At 48.7% G+C, this 22,659-nt stretch overlaps 1 long non-coding RNA gene and 1 other non-coding gene across 2 annotated transcripts in view; both read left to right on the top strand.

The window, feature by feature from the left end:
- The window catches only part of LOC132591024 (uncharacterized), a 226,366-nt gene that overhangs the window by 188,272 nt on the left and 15,435 nt on the right, over window positions 1-22,659 (top strand). The window lies entirely within an intron of this gene.
- TRNAA-GGC (transfer RNA alanine (anticodon GGC)) lies at window positions 2,969-3,040 on the top strand. Its single transcript has one exon. It is a non-coding gene; the product is annotated as a tRNA-Ala (tRNA).

Here is a 22,659-nt window from a genome sequence, read left to right as displayed (position 1 = left end):
AAAGCTCCCCTTTCAAAGACAGCTCTGCGAGAGCTCTGGCTCACCCGAGGCCATTCCAGCAGCTGCAAGGGGGAGGAGTGGGGAATCAAACCCGGTTCTCTCAGATAAGAGTCTGCACACTTAACCACTACACCAAACCGGATGATATGATGTAATCATTATCATGCCCCCCCCCCCCCCACATATACTTATAAAATACTAGTCCGATGCAACTTTAGTACATATTCTTCACCACAGGGACAGATGGAGGCTTAATTCTTAGCACGACACATTTTAAAGCTGTAATTAATTCCAAAGTTATTTTTTTCAGGATTAATTTTACAGCAGCAGGAGAAAACTGATTGATGATTTAGCCGTTTTATTAACCCCGGCTAATTGAAGCAGACGCATGTGAAGTCACTGGGTGGAGAGACACCAGTAGTTCAACAGGTTAATCGTGGAGGATATTGGGGAGGTGTTCTTGCCGGGCTGTGTAAGGAAGACAGCAGCTGTCACCAAACGCATTTATAAATGGTTCAACTTAACTGGAACAACAAGATTAAACGCTCTTGATATTTTCCCTGAACGACATACATGCATGTACCTAATTCTAAGAAAACAATCCAATCGTCAAAAAATGAAGACAACTATTTTAGTTAAAAGAACAGATCAGTTAATATCAAGCTGGAACGGGTCCAGAGGAGGGCGACGAAGATGGTGTGGGGTTTGGAGACCAAGAAGAAGACATTGGATTTATATTCTGCCCTCCACTCAAGAGTCTCAGATCGGCTCTGTGACGGAACCGGCCCGATTCTGCCTTCAGACCTGGTCCCGTCAGCTCCCTATTGAGTCGCCAACTCCTGGAGGGAGCTATTTCTCCTCCTGCCCCTTGGGCTCGCTGCCACCACCTGCTCAGTCTAGGGGTTCAGATTGAGAGGAACAGGACTCCCAATCCCCCTCTCCAGCTCTGAGGCCAGGCCTCAAGGTCCTCTGCCACCCTGTACTTGGGTATCACAGAGATCTCAGCACTTCTTTGGGGAACCCCTGGAGGATTGGCACCTTATCCAACTGCATGCCTTCCCCCTTGCCCGGGGCCCCCTTTATAAAACAGCGTGGTCTAAGGCGGTTGGGGATCTATGTGGTACAGAGATGGACTGCCAGCATTTAAAACAGTAAAAATATTTAATTAAAAGAGAAAAAGAAAATAAAAGAAGAACAAAACAAAAACAGTTGCATGTAAGCACAGCACAGCACCCGCACAGCAAACAGCATGACAAAGAAAATGTGTTATAAACGCATCCTACTGTCCCTGATCTAAACACACCCTGCCTTTTGGGATGACTTACTTGGTCTTACTGCCTGGAGGCCTCATTTTCCTGACTAGGCCGCATGCACAGGCAGGAGCCCCCACACTGGCAACCTCTTCCTTCGAGCTGCAGCTGAGAACTGAAAACTCTTCCTCCTAACTCACATGCAGAGAACAAAAGAACTTCCTGTCTCTCTAGGAGACTTTTCCCCTAGCGTTGTTGGTTTGGCTCTGGAAGGGAGGGGGGAGTGAGGGGAAGGCTAGGCCCAAGCCTGCTTCGCAGTTTCATGTTTTCCCTCCCAACGAAGCTCCAACATTGACTAAAATGGCGTTTCTCCACAGGCTCACAATCTCCTTTATCTCCCTCCCCCACAACAGACACCCTGTGAGGTGGGTGGGGCTGAGAGGACACTCACAGCAGCTGCCCTTTCAAGGATAACCTCTGCCAGAGCTATATCTGACCCAAGGCCATGCCAGCAAGTACAAGTGGAGAAGTGGGGAATCAAACCTGGTTCTCCCAGATAAGAGTCCGCACACTTACCCCTACACCAAACTGGCTCTCCAAGTCCTACGAGGAAATGTTGAAGGAGCTGGGGATGTTTAGCCTGGAGAGGTGAGGACTGAGAAGTAATATTATCACCATCTACTGTCATATGGAGGTGCAGAGTTATTTTATGTGGCCCCAAAAGATCAGACTAGAACCAGCGGGTTGAAATTACTGTCAAGCATACGTATTTCTGTGTGCCATAAGAGCCCACAAGACATAGAGCAGAACACCACCCTAGCCTGCTTCCCCTTTCTTTACAACCGAAAGGTGCATAATAAAACCATCTGGCCCAAGGATGTTTAGGTTAGCCTTGTATGTACCGGTGCGATGGGCCTCTCCCCCAGATTCACACAGCCAGGTCTTATCTGCTCTCAGAGAAAGTGTGAGAAAGGGAGATGTTTTTATTAGCTTGCATTCCTTAGCAATAGAAGAGATAGGATGTAGTTGCCTTTGAACCCATGACTCAAATTGCATCTGTATGTTATCCTGTGAAGCTGTCCTAAAAAGTAACTATTTGAATCTGTGCACGTCATTACTTCCAAGGATCCTGTCCTTGCTAAGCTATGGAGTTTCAACAATAGAGCAACTTTTGGTTTGATTTGGGGAGGGATGGTGGCTCAGTGGTAGAGCATCTGCTTGGTAAGCAGAAGGTCCCAGGTTCAATCCCTGGCATCTCCAAAAAGGGTCCAGGCAAGTAGGCGTGAAAAACCTCAGCTTGAGACCTTGGAGAGCCATAAATGGGGCTCAGTAGTAGAGCATCTGCTTGGGAAGCAGAAGGTCCCAAGTTCAATCCCTGGCATCTCCAAAAAAGGGCCAAGGCCATTAAGCGTGAAGAACCTCAGCTTGAGACTCTGGAGAACCATGAATGGGGCTGTGGCTCAGTGGTAGAGCATCTGCTTGGGAAGCAGAAGGTCCCAGGTTCAATCCCCAGCATCTCCAACTAAGAAGGGTCCAGGCAAGTAGGTGTGAAGAACCTCAGCTTGAGACCCTGGAACCATGAATAGGGCTGTGGCTCAGTGGTAGAGAATCTGCTTGGGAAGCAGAAGGTCCCAGGTTCAATCCCTGGCATCTCCAAAAAAGGGACCAGGCAAGTAGGCGTGAAGAACCTCAGCTTGAGACCCTGGAGAGCCATGAATGGGGCTGTGGCTCAGTGGTAGAGCATCTGCTTGGCAAGCAGAAGGTCCCAGGTTCAATCCCCGGCATCTCCAACTAAAAAGGGTCCAAGCAAGTAGGTGTGAAAAACCTCAGCTTGAGACCTTGGAGAGCCATGAATGGGGCTGTGGCTCAGTGGTAGAGCATCTGCTTGGCATGCAGAAGGTCCCAGGTTCAATCCCCGGCATCTCCAACTAAAAAGGGTCCAGGCAAGTAGGCGTGAAAAACCTCAGCTGGAGACCCTGGAGAGCCATGAATGGGGCTGTGGCTCAGGGGCAGAGCATCTGCTCGGTAAGCAGAAGGTCCCAGATTCAATCCCTGGCATCTCCAAAAAAAGGTCCAGGCAAATAGGCGTGAAGAACCTCAGCTTGAGACCCTGGTGAGCCGCTGCCAGTCTGAGCAGACAATACTGACTTTGATGGGCCGAAAGTCTGATTTAGTATAAGGCAGCTTCATATGTTCAAAAGACCGATTATTGAGAAATATCGATGCTTGACAATTACATCAAAGGAGTTTTCACCTAAACATCAGGGAGAACTTCCTGACAGAGTAGATCCTCAGTGGAACATGCTTCCTTGGAAAGTGGCCGACTCTCTTTTGGAGCTTTTTAAACAGAGGTCATTTGACCGTGATGCTGATTCTGCAAACCTCGGCTGATCACGAGAAGGAGGGCAGGAGGAGGTACCTGTGACTTTCCTGCATCATGCAGAGGGGGTTTGGACTAGATGACCCTGGTGGTCCTTTCCAACTCAACTCTATGATTCTATGAACGGAAAAGGTGTTGGTTCCAAGAAGAGGAAAGCACTGGGTTCTGAGCAGACTGACTAACATCTCTGCTCCAAGGCGTGGAAGGCTGGGAGTGAGAATCAGAAGCACAACCTCAGGACAGGCCATCTTCTTGTGCAGGGATTTATGGCTATACTGATGGACCTCCTGATGGCCCCTGGGTTTCACCCATTGGGTGACACAGAGTGTTGGACTGGATGGGCCACTGGCCTGATCCAACATGGCTTCTCAGATGTTCTTATGTGACACAGAGTGTTGGACTGGATGGGCCATTGGCCTCATCCGACATGGCTTCTCTCATGTTCTTATGTGACACAGAGTGTTGGACTGGATGGCCATTGGCCTGATCCAACATGGCTTCTCTTATATTCTTATGTGACACAGAGTGTTGGATTGAATGGGCCATTGGCTTGATCCAACATGGCTTCTCTTATGTTTTTATGTGCCACAGAGTGTTGGACTGGATGGGACTGGCCTGATCCAACATGGCTTCTCTTATGTTCTTATGTGACACAGAGTGTTGGACTGGATGGGCCATCGGCCTGATCCAACATGGCTTCTCTTACGTGACACAGAGTGTTGGACTGGATGGGCCATTGGCCTGATCCAACATGGCTTCTCTTATGTTCTTATGTGACACAGAGTGTTGGACTGGATGGGCTCTTGGCCTGATCCATATAGATATAAATTTATTGGCTATGCAGATACGCCTGATCCAACATGGCTTCTCTGATAAATCTGCATAGAAATGAGAAAATTGTAGTGTAAGTCAAGTCGATTGTTATAGTGATTTTTTTAAAAAAGTTATCACGTCATATATTAAGAACATAAGAGAAGCCATGTTGGATCAGGCCAGTGGCCCATCCAGTCCAACACTCTGTGTCACAGACACCCTACCCTGTGAGGTAGATGAAGATATTGGATTTATATCCTGCCCTCCACTCCGAAGATTCTCAGAGCGGCTCACAATTTCCTTTACCTTCCTCCCCCACAACAGACACCCTGTGAGGTAGATGAAGATATTGGATTTATATCCCACCCTCCACTTTGAAGAGTCTCAGAGCGGCTCACAATCTCCATTCCCTTCCCCCCCACAACAGACACCCTGTGTAGTGGGTGGGGCTGGAGAGGGCTCTCCCAGCAGCTGCCCTTTAAAGGACAACCTCTTCCAGAGCTCTGGCTGACCCAAGGCCATTCCAGCAGGTAAAAGTGGAGGAGTGGGGGAATCAAACCCGGTTCTCCCAGATAAGAGAGCTCTGGCTGACCCAAGGCCATTCCAGCAGGTGCAAGTGGAGGAGTGGGAATCAAACCTGGTTCTCCCAGATAAGAGAGCTATGGCTGACCCAAGGCCATTCCAGCAGCTGCAAGTGGAGGAGTGGGGAATCAAACCCGGTTCTCCCAGATAAGAGTCCTCGCACTTAACCACTTAACCACTACACCAAACTGACTCTCCAAACTGGAGCTTCAAACCTATCCGGCTGCCCTCTGAAACTATTTTTTTTTTAGATTTAAACAAAGGTCTGCATTTTACTCTTCCCGCCCCAGTGATTAATTTTATGTTCCGGTTCCTCTTCTTTTCACCCCTGTGTATTATGGTTGACTGTCTCTTCTGTGCAGGCTCATGCACACATAGGCTTCCCAATCCCTAGGTTCCAGGTCCCAGTGGTTTTATAGGCTCCACCCAGCCAGCTGGCCAGTGGTGGGGGAAGCCCCACTCCCACAGCCGCCATGTACCTCTAGATCTCTGGCAGGTTTAGAAACCTGCAAACAGGTTCCTTTTAAAATGTGTGTGTGTGCGCCTTTAAATTTGAGCAGGAAGTGCTTCATGGGGAAGGGTCAGCAGCAGAGCAGTATAGTCCTTTGTAGTTTTCAGATATCCTTGTGGAGGAACCAAGCCAGTAAGTGTGTGTGTGTGTGTGTGTGAGAGAGAGAGAGAGAGAACAAACGCACAGCCCCTGTACTTTTCAGAAGTCTTTCAGTAAGAGTGTGTGTGTGTGTGTGTGCTTGTTTTGCATTGTTTACAGAGCCTTTATATAGTAGCCCGTCGAATGAATTCGACTGTATTATACTGGAATCAGATCGGAAACTTATTTCTAGAATTTATAATTGGTTATTAGACTTGAAAATGCAAGATGAAAGTGTAAAAGAAAATTGGGTTAAATGGATGCAAGATTTTGGCTATAATATTGAATTAAATGAATGGGAGAAAATATGGAAGGAAAATCTGAAACTGACAAGGTCCTCCCTGTTTAAAGAAAACTTATACAAAATGGCTCACCGATGGTATTTTACTCCGGAAAAGCTTTCTAGAGCCTTTCCGAACACTTCCGACAAGTGTTGGAAGTGTGGTAAAGTGAAATGCTCTCTATTCCATATGTGGTGGAAGTGTGGTCTGGCCAAAAAATATTGGATGCAAATATCGCTCTGGTGCCAAAAGATTTTAAAATTGAGAATTTCTCACGTACCAGAATTATACTTATTGAATATTTGTAAAATCTCCTTACCTAAAAAATCGAAAAAGTTATTACTCCATATCATTACTGTAGCAAGGATTCTATATGCTAAATATTGGAAAACGTCTCAAATACTGAATAAAAAGGAATTCATGTTTAAACTGCTGGATGCAGCAGAAATGGATATGCTAACCCACAGGTTGAAAGAAGGCAACGTAGAAGAGTGTAAGAAAACTTGGAATCCAATTGGGTTTTGAATGGATAGAATAACATTATTTGTATTAGTTTCAGTCAATTCGCTCCATCAGATGATGTATGTTGGTACAATAATATATGTATATATATATTTATATATTTTTTTCTTTTTTTTTTTCTTTTTTCTTGTTATTGTACGTTTTTTTATGTTTTCTTTTGTAGTTGTTAATAAAATTCTTAAATCTGGAAAAAAAAAAGGAGCCTGTTGATGAGATGGAGGAAAACTCCACCTCTCTCTCTTTTGTCTGGGTTAGGCTGAAGAACAGCAGTTCCTGTGAGTAAAACCCCAGGGAGATCACAAAAATGTGAGCTTGCAAACTGTGCATTTTGGCTGCTTTTTGTGCGTTTGCACTTTCATTTAATAGAATTACAGCTATTGGGGGATGAGGAAAGGATGACTATTCAGGTGAAATGCACTGCTGTATTTTTATGCATTTATTTTGGAAATGGGAAAGTCTGGCTCTGCCCCCAAAGTCTCCTGGCTCCTCCCCCAAAGTCCCCAGATATTTTCTGATTGAAACTTGGCAACCCTATGCGCACACACGTTTCTGGGGCTCTCCCTTGCTTGCTCCTCAACAATGCACCCTCAGATGCATTGTTGAGGAGATAGAACTAGGGCCCAACGCAAACCGCTATCATAAGAACATAAGAGCATAAGAGAAGCCATGTTGGATCAGGCTAACGGCCCAGCCAGTCTGACACTCTGTGTCACACAGTGGCCAATAATTTATATATATATACACAAACACACACACAACACACACACACACACACACACACACACACATATATATATATATATATATATATATATATACACACACACACACACTGTGGCTAATAGCCACTGATGGACCTCTGCTCCATATTTTTATCTAACCCCCTCTTGAAACTGTCTATGCTTGTAGCCGCCACCACCTCCTGTGGCAGTGAATTCCACATGTTAATCACCCTTTGGGTGAAGAAGGACTTCCTTTTATCCGTTTTAACGCGACCGCTCAGCAATTTCATCGAATGCCCACGAGTTCTTACATTGTGAGAAAGGGAGAAAAGGACTTCTTTCTCTACCTTCTCCATCCCATGCATTATTTTGTAATCCTCTATCATGTCACCCCTCAGTCGACGTTTCTCCAAGCTAAAGAGCCCCAAGCGGTTTAACCTTTCTTCATAGGGAAAGTGTTCCAACCCTTTAATCATTCTAGTTGCCCTTCTCTGCACTTTCTCCAATGCTATAATATCCTTTTTGAGGTGCGGTGACCAGAACTGCGCACAGTATTCCAAATGAGACCGCACCATCGATTTATATCAGGGCATTATGATACTGGCTGATATCCGTCTGGTCTCTCCTCATAAAGTTATCCTCTCTGGTGCAGCAAGCCAGCTTCCTTAGTTCTGCTCTGCCAACGATTGGTTTGTTCCTGATTTGGGCAGCCGTCCTAGAATCTAATACGCTTTGCAATGACATTATGTAGTATTCGCCCGTGTCCCCGCACAAGGTTAGAATGCTAATAAGCGGCGCTGGCCACGGTCTGGCAGATTCCCTCTCCCCCACTTCAGTTGTCTGCCCAGCGTTGTTCAGTTCCTGCCTTGATGAGGAATGCCTCCTGCCTTTGTTTTGGGCCTGATGAAATACCGTGCGGCTAAAATGATACATTTGCTGCCTCTAGCAAAGGCTACCCTGACCTGGCTGTTCTGGACTACCTTGATCTCATTAGATCTCGGAAGCTATGCAGGGCCATCCCCGGTTGGAACTTGGAAGGGAAGCCACCAAGGAATTCACGTGGAATAACATGGGATTTAGGGAAGGGGCTGTGGCTCAGTGGTAGAGCAGCTGCTTGGGAAGCAGAAGGTCCCAGGTTCAATCCCTGGCATCTCCAACTAAAAAAGGGTCCAGGCAAGTAGGCGTGAAAAACCTCAGCTTGAGACCTTGGAGAGCCATGGATGGGGCTGTGGCTCAGTGGTAGAGCATCTGCCTGGGAAGCAGAAGGTCCCAGGTTCAATCCCCAGCATCTCCAACTAAAGTGGGTCCAGGCAGGTAGGCATGAAAAGCCTCAGCTTGAGACCCTGGAGAGACGCAAGGAGGGGATGCGGCTCAGTGGTAGAGCATCTGCTCGGTGAGCAGAAGGTCCCAGGTTCAGTCCCCGGCATCTCCAACTAAGAAGGGTCCAGCCAAGTAGGCATGAAGAACCTCAGCTCGAGACCCTGGAGAGCCATGAATGGGGCTGTGGCTCAGTGGTTGAGCATCTGCTTGGGAAGCAGAAGGTCCAAGGTTCAATCCCCGGCATCTCCAACTCAAAAGGGTCCAGGCAAGAAGGCATGAATAACCTCAGCTGGAGACCCTGGTGAGCCATGAATGGGGCTGTGGCTCAGTGGTAGAGCATCTGCTTGGGAAGCAGAAGGTCCCAGGTTCAATCTCCAGTATCTCCAACTAAAAAGGGTCCAGGCTAGAAGGTGTGAATAACCTCAGCTTGAGACCCTGGCGAGCCATGAATGGGACTGTGGCTTAGTGGTAGAGCATCTGCTTGGTAACCAGAAGGTCCCAGGTTCAATCCCCGGCATCTCCAACTAAAAAGGGTCCAGGCAAGTAGGCGTGAAAAACCTCAGCTCGAGACTCTGGAGAGCCATGAATGGGACTGTGGCTTAGTGGTAGAGCATCTGCTTGGTAAGCAGAAGGTCGCAGGTTCAATCCCCGGCATCTCCAACTAAAAAGGGTCCAGGCAAGTAGGCGTGAAAAACCTCAGCTCGAGACTCTGGAGAGCCATGAATGGGACTGTAGCTCAGTGGTAGAGCATCTGCTTGGTAAGCAGAAGCTGCCAGGTTCAGTCCCCGGCATCTCCAACTATAACGGCCCAGGCAAGTAGGCGTGAAAAACCTCAGCTTGAGACCCTGGAGAGCCATGAATGTGGCTGTGGCTCAGTGGTAGAGCATCTGCTTGGTAAGCAGAAGATCCCAGGTTCAATCCCCGGCATCTCCAACTAAAAGGGATCCAGGCAAGTAGGCGTGAAAAACCTCAGCTTGAGATTCTGGAGAGCCGCTGCCAGTCTGAGTAGACAAGAGTGACTTTGATGGACCCAGGAGGGTCTGATTCAGTAAATGGCAGTTTCATACGTTCATATGTTAATTCACTACCACAGGATGTGGTGGCAGCTACATTCACAGACTGCTTCAAGAAGGATTGGAGAAACATCTAGAGCAGAGGTCCATCAGTGGCTCTTAGCCACAGGGTATAGATGGAACTCTCTGTCTGGGGCAGTGATGCTCTGTATTCTTGGTGCTTGGGACGGGGGGCAACAGTAGGAGAGCTTCTAGTGTCCTGGCCACACTGATGGACCTGCTGATGCCTGGGGGGGGTGGGTTGGCCACTTTGTGATGCAGAGTGTTGGACTGGGTGGGTCGTTGGCCTGATCCAACACGGCTACTCTGATGTCCTTACGTATGGGGTCACCCTAAAGAAGAAAAAGTCGTCTGCAGATTTATACCCCACCCTTCTCTCTGAGTTAGAGACTCAGAGTGGCTTACAATCTCCTATATCTTCTCCCCCCACAACAGATGCCCTGTGAGGTGGGTGGAGCTTAGAGGGCTCTCACAGAAGCTGCCCTTTCAAGGACAACTCCTGTGATAGCTATGGCTAATCCAAGGCCTTTCCCAAGCTGTATGTGGAGGAGTGGGGAATCAAACCCGGTTCTCCCAGAGAAGAGTCCACTGCACTTAGGCACTGCAGACTGGCTCAAGGTATAAATAGTTTCAGGTGCGTAGCCATGTTGGTCTAAACAGCGGAACATACTTTTGAATTCAGTGGCACCTTTAAGACCAACAAAATTTTATTAAAGGTATAAGCTTTTGTGTGCATGCACACGTCATCCAATTAAGTGTCTGAAGAAGCGTGCGTGTACACAAATATATACACCTTGAATAAAGCTTCATTGCTCTTAGAGCCAGTTTGCCGTAGTGGTTAAGTGTGCGGACTCTTATCTGGGAGAACCGGGTTTGAGTCCCCACTCCTCCACTTGCAGCTGCTGGAATGGCCTTGGGTCAGCCAGAGCTCTCTTATCTGGGAGAACCGGGTGTGATTTCCCCACTCCTCCCCTTGCAGCTGCTGGAATGGCCTTGGGTCAGCCATAGCTCTCTTATCTGGGAGAACTGGGTTTGATTCCCCCACTCCTCCACTTGCACCTGCTGGAATGGCCTTGGGTCAGCCAGAGCTCTCTTATCTAAGAGAACCAGGTTCGATTTCCCACTCCTCCACTTGCAGCTGCTGGGATGGCCTTGGGTCCAAAGCTCTCTTCTCTGGGAGAACCGGGTTTGATTTCCACTCCTCCACTGGCAGCTGCTGGGATGTCCTTGGGTCAGCCAGAGCTCTCTTATCTGGGAGAACCGGGTTTGATTCCCCACTCCTCCACTGTCAGCTGCTGGAATGGCCTTGGGTCAGCCATTGTTCTCTTATTTGGGGGACCCGGGTTTGATTCCCTCACTCCTGCACTGGTAGCTGCTGGAATGACCTTGGATCATCCATTGTTCTCTTATTTGGGGGAACCGGGTTTGATTTTCCTCTCCTCCACTTGCAGCTGCTTGGGTGGCCTTGGGTCAGCCAGAGCTCTGTTATCTGAGAGAACCGTCTTTTATTCCCCCACTCCTCCACTTGCAGCTGCTGGAATGGCTTTGGGTCAGCCATAGCTCTCGCAGAGCTTTCCTTGAAAGGGCAGCTTCTGGGGGAGCTCTCTCAGCCCCACCTACTTCACAGGGTGTCTGCTGTGTGCGTGGAAGGTAAAGGAGATTGTGAGCCACTTTGAGATTCAGAGTGGAGGGCAGGATATAAATCTAATATCATCATCATCATCTTCTTAAGGGTGCAACCGGACTGAAACTTTGTTCTGTTGTTAGCTTTAGTCAAGGTTTGGCTGTTAAGGCTGAACTAGAATGGGATTTATCATGTTACCCTCCTAAAAGGTAAAGGTAGTCCCCTGTGCAAGTACCAGTTTCCAACTCTGGGGTGATGTCGCATCATGACGTTTTCACGGTTGACTTTTTACGGGGTGGTTTGCCATTGCCTTCCCCAGTCATCGCCACTTTCCACCCTGCAAGCCGGGTACTCATTTTTCCGACCTCAGAAGGATCGAAGGCTGAGTCAACCTTGAGCCAGCTACCTGAACTCAGCTTCCGCCGGGATTGGATTCAGGTGTTGAGCAGTGAGCTTGGACTGCAGTACTCTAGCTTTACCACTCTGCCCCACGGGGCTCACAGAAGTTAATGTAAAAGTCGTCCCCTGTGCCAGCACCAGTCGTTTCCGACTCTGGGGTGACGTGTCATCACAACATTTTCACAGCAGACTTTTTTACGGGGTGGCTGGCCATTGCCTTCCCCAGTCATCTACACTTTCCCTCCAGCAAGCTGGGGACTCATTTTACCAACCTCGGAAGGATGGAAGGCCGAGTCAACCTTGAGTCGGCTATCTGACCCATCTTCCGCGAGGATCAAACTCAGACTTTTTGTTATGGGGTGGTTTTGCCTTCCCCAGTCATCGACACTTTCCCCCCAGCAAGCTGGGTCCTCGTTTGACCGACCTCGGAAGGATGGAAGGCTGAGTCAACCTTGAGTCGGCTACCTGACCCATCTTCCGCGAGGATCAAACTCAGACTTTTTGTTATGGGGTGGTTTTGCCCTTGCCTTCCCCAGTCATCGACACTTTCCCCCCAGCAAGCTGGGTCCTCGTTTGACCGACCTCGGAAGGATGGAAGGCTGAGTCAACCTTGAGTCGGCTACCTGACCCATCTTCCGCGAGGATCAAACTCAGACTTTTTGTTATGGGGTGGTTTTGCCCTTGCCTTCCCCAGTCATCGACACTTTCCCCCCAGCAAGCTGGGTCCTCGTTTGACCGACCTCAGAAGGATGGAAGGCTGAGTCAACCTTGAGCCAACTTTCTGAACCAGCTTCCGCCGGGATCAGATTCAGGTCTTGAGCAGAGAGCTTGGACTGCAGTACTGCAGCTTTACCATTCTGCACCAGGGGGCTCCTAGATTACGTAGCTATGCTAGGCAGAAATCCCTCCTCTTCTTTTCCACAACCGGTCTTCAGTCAGGATAAATTCAGCTCCGTTAGCATTCACCCTGGCAAAGAATGCCAGTACATAACCCTCTCCCAAGGAGCCAAACGCTTCAAGGTATGCCTTCAACTAATTGCTTCCCTGTGGCAAACGGATCGCCCGCAGGTGAAATTAAGCTGCCGCTCTTGGAAAACTTTTTAATTACCTCCAGATAGCCCGCGGCCACATTAAATGGCATAATCTGCTGCTGGTTTTTCAAATCTAAATCAAGTCGGAATGAACGGCGGTACATAAGCTTCATGAAAGGTATCAGAGTGTTTAATCTTTAGAGCCCTTTCCAGACAATTTCCTTTTCCCTGGGGCGGCGGGGAGAGGAAAGACTTCTGTCTCTGTTCTGTAAGAGAAGCTGCCTTCTGGTTATAGGGGATAATAATAATTAAGAGAAGAGCCCCGTGGTGCAGAATGGTAAGCTGCGGTCCTGTAGTCTGAGCTCTCTGCTCACGACCCGAGTTTGTCTAGCATCGATATTTCTCAATAATCAGTCTTTTGTTGTAAAATCAAAAGCTGCTTTATTGTAGAAACTCTGAAGCATTACCAAGGACAAACTCCTTGGACGTAATGACGTATGCATGATTATACTGTTAACTATAGAGGATTAGTTCAAAGGATAACATACGGATGCGTTTTGAGTCACAGGTTCAAAGGTTAGTACATGGTATCTAGTTTACTACTAAGGAATGTAGATTATTAAAAACATCTCCGTTTCTCACACTTCTTCCAGACCTGATAAGAACTGTCTGTGTGAATGTGGAGGAGAGGCACCTCACAACCTGGTTGCAGCGTAAACATCCTTGGGTTAGATGGATTTACTATTTGTCCAACCTCTGGGAAAAAGGGAGAGAGGCGATGGATACCAACGGTCTCCTTTCTGTCTAAGAACCCACCATTGTGCATAAAAATATGCATGCTTGACCGAGTTTGATCCTGGTGGAAGCTGGGTTCAGGTAGCCAGTTCAAGGTTGATTCAGCCTTCCGTCCTTCCGAGGTCAGTCAAATGAGCACCCAGCTTGCTGGGGGGAAAGCACAGATGACTGAGGAAGGCAATGGCAAACCATTCCGTCAAAAGTCTACCGTGAAAACGCCGTGATGCGACATCATCCTGGAGTCGGAAACGACTGGTGCTTGCACAGGGAGCTACCTTTACCTTTAATAATTAAGAGCCATGAAGTCGCAGTTGACTTATAGTGGTCTTTCATGGGGTTTTCAAGGCAAGAGAGGAGCAGAGGGGGTTTGCCATCGCCTGCTTCTGCATAGCAGCCCTGGCCTTCCCTGGGTGTTCTCCCATTTCTCGAGCTGACCCTGCTTTGCTTCCAAGATCTTGATGAGATCAGGCTCACCTGGGCCCTCCAGGTGAGGGCAAGAGACATTCAGGGTGTCAAGTCGGCAGATTCAATAACGAGTCGTTGCTGACACAAAGAAGCTACTTTACTGATACTGATACTTGAGGCTGGGCCAGCATTTTGAAAAGACTAAAGAATATACTGTAGATACATTGCATATAAGGGACTCTTCAAAGAATTCCTGAGGGGGGAGGATTATGCAGGGAACATTCACACATTGATGTTACCAGTTCGTTCTCAGGCTTGCATGGCCTTGATCGTAGTGGGCTCCTGACTCCCTTCGAGAGCCAGGCCCGAGAAGGCACAGATAAGACTTTCACATCTTTCCATTTCAAAGCAAAGCTACACACTACAGGGCAGGAGGGGTAGGGAGAGTATGAGCTAGCAGCATTTGGTTATACTTTGGTTCTACTCAGAATGCTCTTTGACTGAGCCAGAGTTATAGACAGACTTGACACAGGGGTGGTTTGCCGTTGCTTGCCTCGGCATAGCGACCCTAGGGTTTCATGGGGTGGCGCCCCATCCTCATACCTAACCAGGGGTGGCGCAGCTTACCTTCCAAAACCTTGATGAGATCTGGCTCGCCTGGGCCCTCCAGGTCAGGGCAAGAGACATTCATGGGGAGCCTTCCATTGCCTGCCTCTCCGTAGCAACCCTGGACTGACTTGTCCTAATACTACCCAGGGTTGAACCTGCTTCGCTTCCAAGATTCGATGAGATCAGGCTCTCCTGGACCATCCAGGTCAGGGCAAGAGGACATTCAGGGGTGGTTCGCTGTTGCTTGCCTCTGCATAGCAACTGTGGGTTTCATGGGTGGTCTCCCATCCAAGGCCTAACCAGGGCTGGCGCAGCTTACCTTCCAAAACCTTGATGAGATCTGGCTAGCTTGGACCGTCCAGGTCAGAGCAACAGATATTCAGAGGTGGTTTGCCATTGCCTTCCTCTGTGTGTAGTAACCCAGGTCTTCCTTTACCGGTCTCTCATCTAACATGACTCTGCTTAGCTTCGGAGATCAGATGAGATCTGTCTAACTTGACCATCCGGGTCATGGGATGGAGAAAGTAGAGAAAGAAAGTCCTTTTCTCCCTTTCTCACAATACAAGAACTCGTGGGGCATTCGATGAAATTGCTGAGCAGTTGGGTTAGAATGGATAAAAGGAGGTACTTCTTCACCCAAAGGGTGATTAACATGTGGAATTCACTGCCACAGGAGGGTGGCGGCGGCTACAAGCATAGCCAGCTTCAAGAGGGGGTTTGATAAAAATATGGAGCCAGAGGTCCATCAGTGGCTATTAGCCACAGTGTGTGTGTGTGTGTGTGTGTGTGTGTGTGTATATATATATATAAATAATTTTTTTTGGCCACTGTGTGACACAGAGTGTTGGACTGGATGGGCTATTGGCCTGATCCAACATGGCTTCTCTTATGTTCTTATGCAACACAGAGTGTTGGACTGGAGGGGCCATTGGCCTGATCCAACAGGGCTTCCCTTATGTTCTTATGTGACACAGAGTGTTGGACTGGATGGGCCATTGGCCTGATCCAACATGATTTCTCTTATGTTCTTATGTGACACAGAGTGTTGGACTGGATGGGCCACTGGCCTGATCCAACATGGCTTCTCTTATGTTCTTATGTGACACAGAGTGTTGGACTGGATGGGCCATTGGCCTGATCTAACATGGCTTCTCTGATGTTCTTATGTGACACAGAGTGTTGGACTGGAGGGGCCACTGGCCTGATCCAACATGGCTTCTCTTATGTTCTTCTGTGACTCAGAGTGTTGACTGGATGGGCCATTGGCCTGATCCAACATGGCTTCTCTTATGTTTCTTATGCAACACAGAGTGTTGGACTGGAGGGGCCATTGGCCTGATCCAACAGGGCTTCCCTTATGTTCTTATGTGACACAGAGTGTTGGACTGGATGGGCCATTGCCTGATCCAACAAGATTTCTCTTATGTTCTTATGTGACACAGAGTGTTGGACTGGATGGGCCACTGGCCTGATCCAACATGGCTTCTCTTATGTTCTTATGTGACACAGAGTGTTGGACTGGATGGGCCATTGGCCTGATCTAACATGGCTTCTCTGATGTCTTATGTGACACAGAGTGTTGGACTGGAGGGGCCACTGGCCTGATCCAACATGGCTTCTCTTATGTTCTTCTGTGACTCAGAGTGTTGGACTGGATGGGCCAATGGCCTGATCTAACATGACTTCTCTTATGTTCTTATGGACATAAAAGACTCAGTAATGGCAGAAAGCATTGTCAAATCACAGCTGATTTATGGTGACCGTCTCATGGGATTTCAGAGGCAGGAGATATTCAGAGGTGGTTTGCCATTGCCTGCCGTTGCATAGCAACCTTGGACTTTCTTGATGGTCTCCCATCTTAAGCGTTGGCCATGAACAACTCTGTTTAGCTTCTGAGTTCTGGCTAGCCTGGGGTATTCGAGCTGTTGTTTTGGTTCTTTTAAATTGTAGGACTGTGAAGGGAGGTGGGGGGAAGCAAAATTTAAAACGGGGAGGTTGTTAGAGAAGTGGGTTTGTGAAACATTTGCTATTAGGTCATCCAGCGGGTGCACACAAAAGCTCACCCCTTGAATAAAAACTTTGTTGGTCTTAAAGGTGCCATCGACTTTGTTTTGCAGGATTTTGGGGGCAATATATCCCCTTTCCTCTGCCCCCTCTGCTCTTTGTAGCTTCTGTGTCTGCAAACTAACACTTAGTGCATCTAATGAAGTTGTTTCCAATTCACCAAAGTTTATGCCAAGGACCGATTTATCAGTTTTTTTTGGTGCCACAAACAGTGTTCCCTCTAAACTGAGTTAGTGTGAGTTAGCTCAAAGATTTTTAGTGTCCAGCTCACATATTTTTGTCTTAGTTCAGGAAAAATGGCCCCAGAGCAAACTACTTTATGCAGGAGCTTACAACTTTAATGCCAGGAGCTCACAAATTTTTGCTCGCAAGATCTGCAGCTTGGAGGGAACATTGCCACAAGACTCTTCCAGTGCAGTCCTAAACAGAGTTAATGCCCTTCTTAGAAGGTTTAGTCCTGTTTAGAATAACTCTTTGACTCTCTCTCTCTCCCTCCCTCCCTCTCCCTCTCTCCCTCCCTCTCTTCCCCTCTCCCTCCCTCCTTCTCCCTCTCTCTCCCCTATCTCCCTCCCTCTCCCTCTCTCCGCCTCTACCCTCTATCCCTCCTTTCCTCTCCCTCTCTCTCCACCTTCCTCTTCTCCCTCCTCCCTCTCTCCCCCTCTCCCTTTCTCCCTCTCTCTCCCTCCCTCTCTCCTCCTCTCCCCTCTACCTCCCTCCCTCTCTCTCTCCCCCTCTCTCTTCCCTCCCTCCCTATATCCCCCTCTCCCTCTATCCCTCCCTCCCTTCCCTCTCCCTCTCTCTCCACCTCCCTCTTCTCCCTCCTTCTCCCTCTCTCCCCCCTCCCTCCCCCTCTCCCCTCTCTCCTCCTCTCCCCCTCTCCCCCTCTCTCTCCCCTCCCTCCCTCTCCATCTCCCTCCCTCTCTCCCCCTCTCCCTCTATCCCTCCCTCCCTTTCCCTCTCTCTCTCCACCTCCCTCTTCTCCCTCCTTCTCCCTCTCTCCCCTCCCTCCCTCTCTCCCCTCTCCCCTCTCTTCCTCCTCTCCCCCTCTCCCCTCCCTCTCTCCCCCTCTCTCTCCCCTCCCTCCCTCTCCATCTCTCTCCCTCCCTCTCTCCCCCTCTCCCTCTATCCCTCCCTCCCTTCCCTCTTCCCTCTCTCTCTCCACCTCCCTCTTCTCCCTCCTTCTCCCTCTCTCCCCCTCTTCCTCTCCCCCTCTCTCTTTGTTGTCAGTCACAGCTGTGGGGGTTTCAAAGCAAGAAGCATCCAGTGGTGGTTTGCTGTTGTCTACCTCTGTCTGGGGCAGTATTCTGGTGCTTGGAGGGGCAGCAGTGGGAGGGCTTCTAGTGTCTTGGCCTCACTGATGGACCTTCTTATGGCAACTTGGGTTTTTGGCCACTGTGTGACACAGAGTGTTGGACTGGATGGGAACATTGGCCCTGATCCAACATGGCTTCTCTTCTGTTCTTATGTCTGGGGCAGTGATGCTCTGTATTCTTGGTGCTTTCGAGGGGGCAATAGTGGGAGGGCTTCTGGTGTCCTGGCCCCACTGGTGGACCTCCTTATGGCACTTGGGTTTTTGGCCACTGTGTGATACAGAGTGTTGGACTGATGGGCCATTGGACTGATCCAATATGGCGTCTCTTATGTTCTCTGCATAATGACCCTGGTATTCCTTGGTGGTCTCCCATCCAAATAGTGACCAGGGCTGACCCTGTTTAGCTTCTGAGATCTGATGAGATTGGGCTATTCAGGGGACGAATACATTGATGAAAGGAGAGCTCAGTGGCAGAGCTTCTGCTTTGCATGCAGAAGGTCCAGGTTCTATCCCCGGCATCTCCAGTTAAAAGGATCAGGCTGGAGTGATGGGAATGTCCTCAGCCTGAGACCCTGGAGATCCACTAAAGAGGGACCATGGTAGACCCTCTGCTTGGACATGCAGAAGGTCCCAGGTTCAATCCTCAGCACCTCCAGTTAAAAAGGACCAGGCAGGAGGTGAAGGGAAAGACCTCAGCCTGAGACCCTGGAGGGCCACTAAAGAGGGACCATGGCTCAGTGGTAGAGCCTCTGCTTGGCATGCAGAAGGTCCCAGGTTCAATCCTCAGCATCTCCAGTTAAAAGGACCAGGCTGGAGGCGAAGGAAAAGACCTCAGCCTGAGACCCTGGAGATCCATGAGAGGAATTGTGGCTCAGTGGTAGAGCCTTTGCTTGGTGTGCAGAAGGTCCCAGGTTCAATCTCCAGCATCTCCAGTTAAAAGGACAAGGGAATAGGGAATGGGAAAGACCTCTACCTGAGGCCCTGGAGAGCCACTGCCAGTCTGAGCAGACAAAACAAGAAGAAGAAGAAGAAGAAGAAGAGGAGGAGGAGGAAGAGGAAGAGGTGGTGGTGGTTGGATTTATATCCTGCCCTTCACTACATGAAGGGGTCTCACAGTGGCCTAAAAATCTCCTTTCCCCTCCCCTCCCTTCCCTTCCCCTCCCTAAGTGGAGCTGAAAGAGCTCTGACAGAAACTGCTATGTGAGATGAGCAGCTCTGTGAGAACTTGTGACTGACTCAGGGTCACACCAGCAAATGGATCAAGGGTCTGAGTCAGCGGCAGGCAGCTTCCTGGGTGTTTAGAGAGGGGGGCGTGGCTCAGTAGCAGAACATTTGGTTAGTGTGCAGAAGGTCCCGGAAGACCTCTGCCTGAGTCCCTGGGGAGCTGCCGCCATTCGGAGTAGACAAGACAGACCATGATGGACCGAGGGTCTGATTCAGTACAAGGCAGCTTCGTGCGTTCAGTGTGGCTACCCCTCTGGAATAGATATTTAGGCATAATTATAGCTTTGGCTGTGTGTTGAGGATCTGGAGTTAGCTATTGACTCTTGTTATTAAACTTCATTGAATCATTTAATTTTACGAAATTGGCTTCTTGTGTCGGGGATTAATATGAAATTAAACCGTTGTGGTTAAAAAAAAAGGAGAGAGAGTCTCTAACTTCCCCTCCGCTGTCGTATGATATCAGAAGCCTCCAATCTGTTTTTTTTTTTAATTGCTGCTGAATCAGCTCATTGCCGGTCTGTCGACGGAGTCCGTTGCATCATTGAGGACTTTGCCAAAAATGACTGACGGATCTGTGAATTAAACTAATGGGATTTGGGCAGTGTCTAATGCCATTGGACAGAGAGGCATATCAGCACTTCAGATAAATATCTCTAATAAAGCTTATTAGAAATGTTATTCCAGTAGGCCGCTTGGAGACAGCTGCTTTCTCGGTTGCCGGTGGCATGCATGTGTTTTTCCCAGGTGAGCAGGTAGAGAATTACTCGTGACTGGGAAGAAAGAGTAATTCTGATGCACAGCAGACTGTGATATTTTCTACCCTCCCTGAATTTTTCAAAAAGCCAAGCCAAGAGTCCAATCTAGTATTTATGGCAGAGGTGTTGAATTTATCTGTAATGAGGACCGGATCTGATATAACTGAGGCCTTGTTGGGCCGGGCCATGTGTGTATGTATTTAAGATCAGAAAGCAGAGAAATAAACACAAACACAATTAAATTGAAAAAACAACAGCCTTAAGACATGCTTAAAACATTAGCACTCATTGACGGCACTTGGGGGTTTTTTTGGCCACTGTGTGACACAGAGTGTGGGACTGGATGGGCCACTGGCCTGATCCAAGATGGCTTCTCTTATGTTCTTCTGTGACACAGAGTGTTGGACTGGATGGGCCATTGGCCTGATCCAGCATGGCTTCTCTGATGTTCTTATGTGTGACACAGAGTGTTGGACTGGATGGGCCATTGGCCTGATCCAACAGGGCTTCTCTTATGTTCTTATGTGACACAGAGTGTTGGACTGGATGGGCCATTGGCCTGATCCAACATGGCTTCTCTTATGTTCTTCTGTGACACAGAGTGTTGGACTGGATGGACCATTGGCCAGATCCAACATGGCTTCTCTGATGTTCTTATGTGTGACACAGAGTGTTGGACTGGATGGGCCATTGGCCTGATCCAACATGGCTTCTCTTATGTTCTTCTGTGACACAGAGCGTTGGACTGGATGGGCCACTGGCCTGATCCAAGATGGCTTCTCTTATGTTCTTCTGTGACACAGAGTGTTGGACTGGATGGGCCATTGGCCAGATCCAACATGGCTTCTCTGATGTTCTTATGTGTGTCACAGAGTGTTGGACTGGATGGGCCATTGGCCTGATCCAACATGGCTTCTCTTATGTTCTTATGTGACACAGAGTGTTGGACTGGATGGGCCCTTGGCCTGATCCAACATGGCTTCTCTTATGTTCTTATGTGACACAGAGTGTTGGACTGGATAAGCCACTGGTCTGATCCAACATGGCTTCTCTTATGTTCTTATGTGACACAGAGTGTTGGAGTAGATGGGCTGTTGGCCTGATCCAACAGGGCTTCTCTTATGTTCTTATGTGACACAGGGTGTTGGAGTAGATGGGCTGTTGGCCTGATCTAACATGGCTTCTCTTATGTTCTTATGTGACACAGAGTGTTGGACTGGATGGGCCATTGGCCTGATCCAACATGGCTTCTCTTATGTTCTTATTGGTCTTAAAGAGGGGTGGCCAGACTTGCTTAACAAGAGCCACATAGCATAAATGCCGTTATAGGAGAGCTGCAAGACTTGAACGTCAGATGTTTGTGAGCTCCAAGACATGAACATCTGAGAGCTGCAAGGAAGGAAGGAGAGAAGGAAGGACATATGAACATATGAAGCTGCCTTATACTGAATCAAACCCTGGGTCCATCAAAGTCAGTATTGTCTTCACAGACTGGCAGTGGCTCTCCAGGGTCTCAAGCTGAGGATTTTTACGCCTACTTGCCTGGACCCTTTTTGGAGATGCCAGGGATTGAAACTGGGACCTTCTGCTTACCAAGCAGATGCTCTTCCACTGAGCCACCGTCCCAAGGAAAATAGATCGGGGGATAGATGGAAAGAAAGCAACTTTAAATGCATTCTCCACACTAGCCAACGTGGCAGTGAGGTCTTTGAGAGCCACACAATATATGTAAAAGAGCCACAGTTTGGCCACCCCTGGTCTTAAAGGTGCTCTCTTGTTATTTCTCCCATGGGATTCAGGGAACTGGGCAAAGGAAGGGGAGGATGGGGAGGTGCCTCAGCCAATAGAAGGAAAAGAGGCTTGGCTCAGTAGCTCTGTGCAATTGAGAGAGCCTGGTGAAACAAACTATTCCTCCCCCCTTCCTTCCAAGGGAGGAGCCTCAGCCAATGGAGAAAATAGAGGTTTTGCTCTGTAGCTCCTGTGCAATTGAGCAAGCCTTGCAAAGCAAGTTGTGATGCAGAAGGAAGCAAAAGAAAGGGAAAAGGAAGCAGATGACAGCCAGTTGCTCAGGAGCCTGATAGGAGCCCTCTGGGGGCCTGATTTGGCCCCCGGGCCACAAGTTTGACACCCCTGGCCTAGATAGTCTGGTTGCCTGTTGGGGTGATCATGGTACATGTTGGCACTTATGATGTGGGGAAATGTAGTTGTGCGGTCCTGGAAGAAAAATTTAGGCTGCTAAGAGAGGAGACTCAAGGCCAGTTGGAAAATCTGGGAAATATTCTGGTGGAAAAACTGGGAAATTTTGGAGAACTGGGGGGGGGGAACTCCTGTGAAATATTTTCTTTCTAAATGAGACAAGGTTCTACTTGCTCCAAATGTATAGCGTGAAAAAAGACTGAGGGCGCTCACATTACCGCTCATCCCCAGGCTCCACTCCCAAATCAGTGGATATTAGCCAAAGGGACTTATAGATGGAACTCTCTGTCTGGGGCAGTGATGCTCTGTATTCTTGGTGCTTGGAAGGGGCAACAGTGTGAGGGTTTCTAGTGCCCTGGCCCCACTGGTGGGCCTCCTGATGGCACCTGGTTTATTTGGCCACTGTGTGACACAGAGTGTTGGACTGGATGGGCCATTGGCCTGATCCAACATGGCTTCTCTTATGTTCTTATGTCTGGGGCAGTGATGCTCTGTATTCTTGGTGCTTGGGGGGGCAACAGTGTGAGGGCTTCTAGTGTCCTGGCTCCGCTGGTGGACCTCCTGATGGCATCTGGGGTTTTTTGGCTACTTTGTGATACAGAGTGTTGGACTGGAGGGGCCATTGGCCTGATCCAACATGGCTTCTCTTATAT

This window comes from Heteronotia binoei, unplaced genomic scaffold (assembly GCF_032191835.1).
Source record: "Heteronotia binoei isolate CCM8104 ecotype False Entrance Well unplaced genomic scaffold, APGP_CSIRO_Hbin_v1 ptg001312l, whole genome shotgun sequence".
Taxonomy (NCBI): domain Eukaryota; kingdom Metazoa; phylum Chordata; class Lepidosauria; order Squamata; family Gekkonidae; genus Heteronotia; species Heteronotia binoei.
This window is presented reverse-complemented; position numbering and strand designations above follow the sequence as displayed.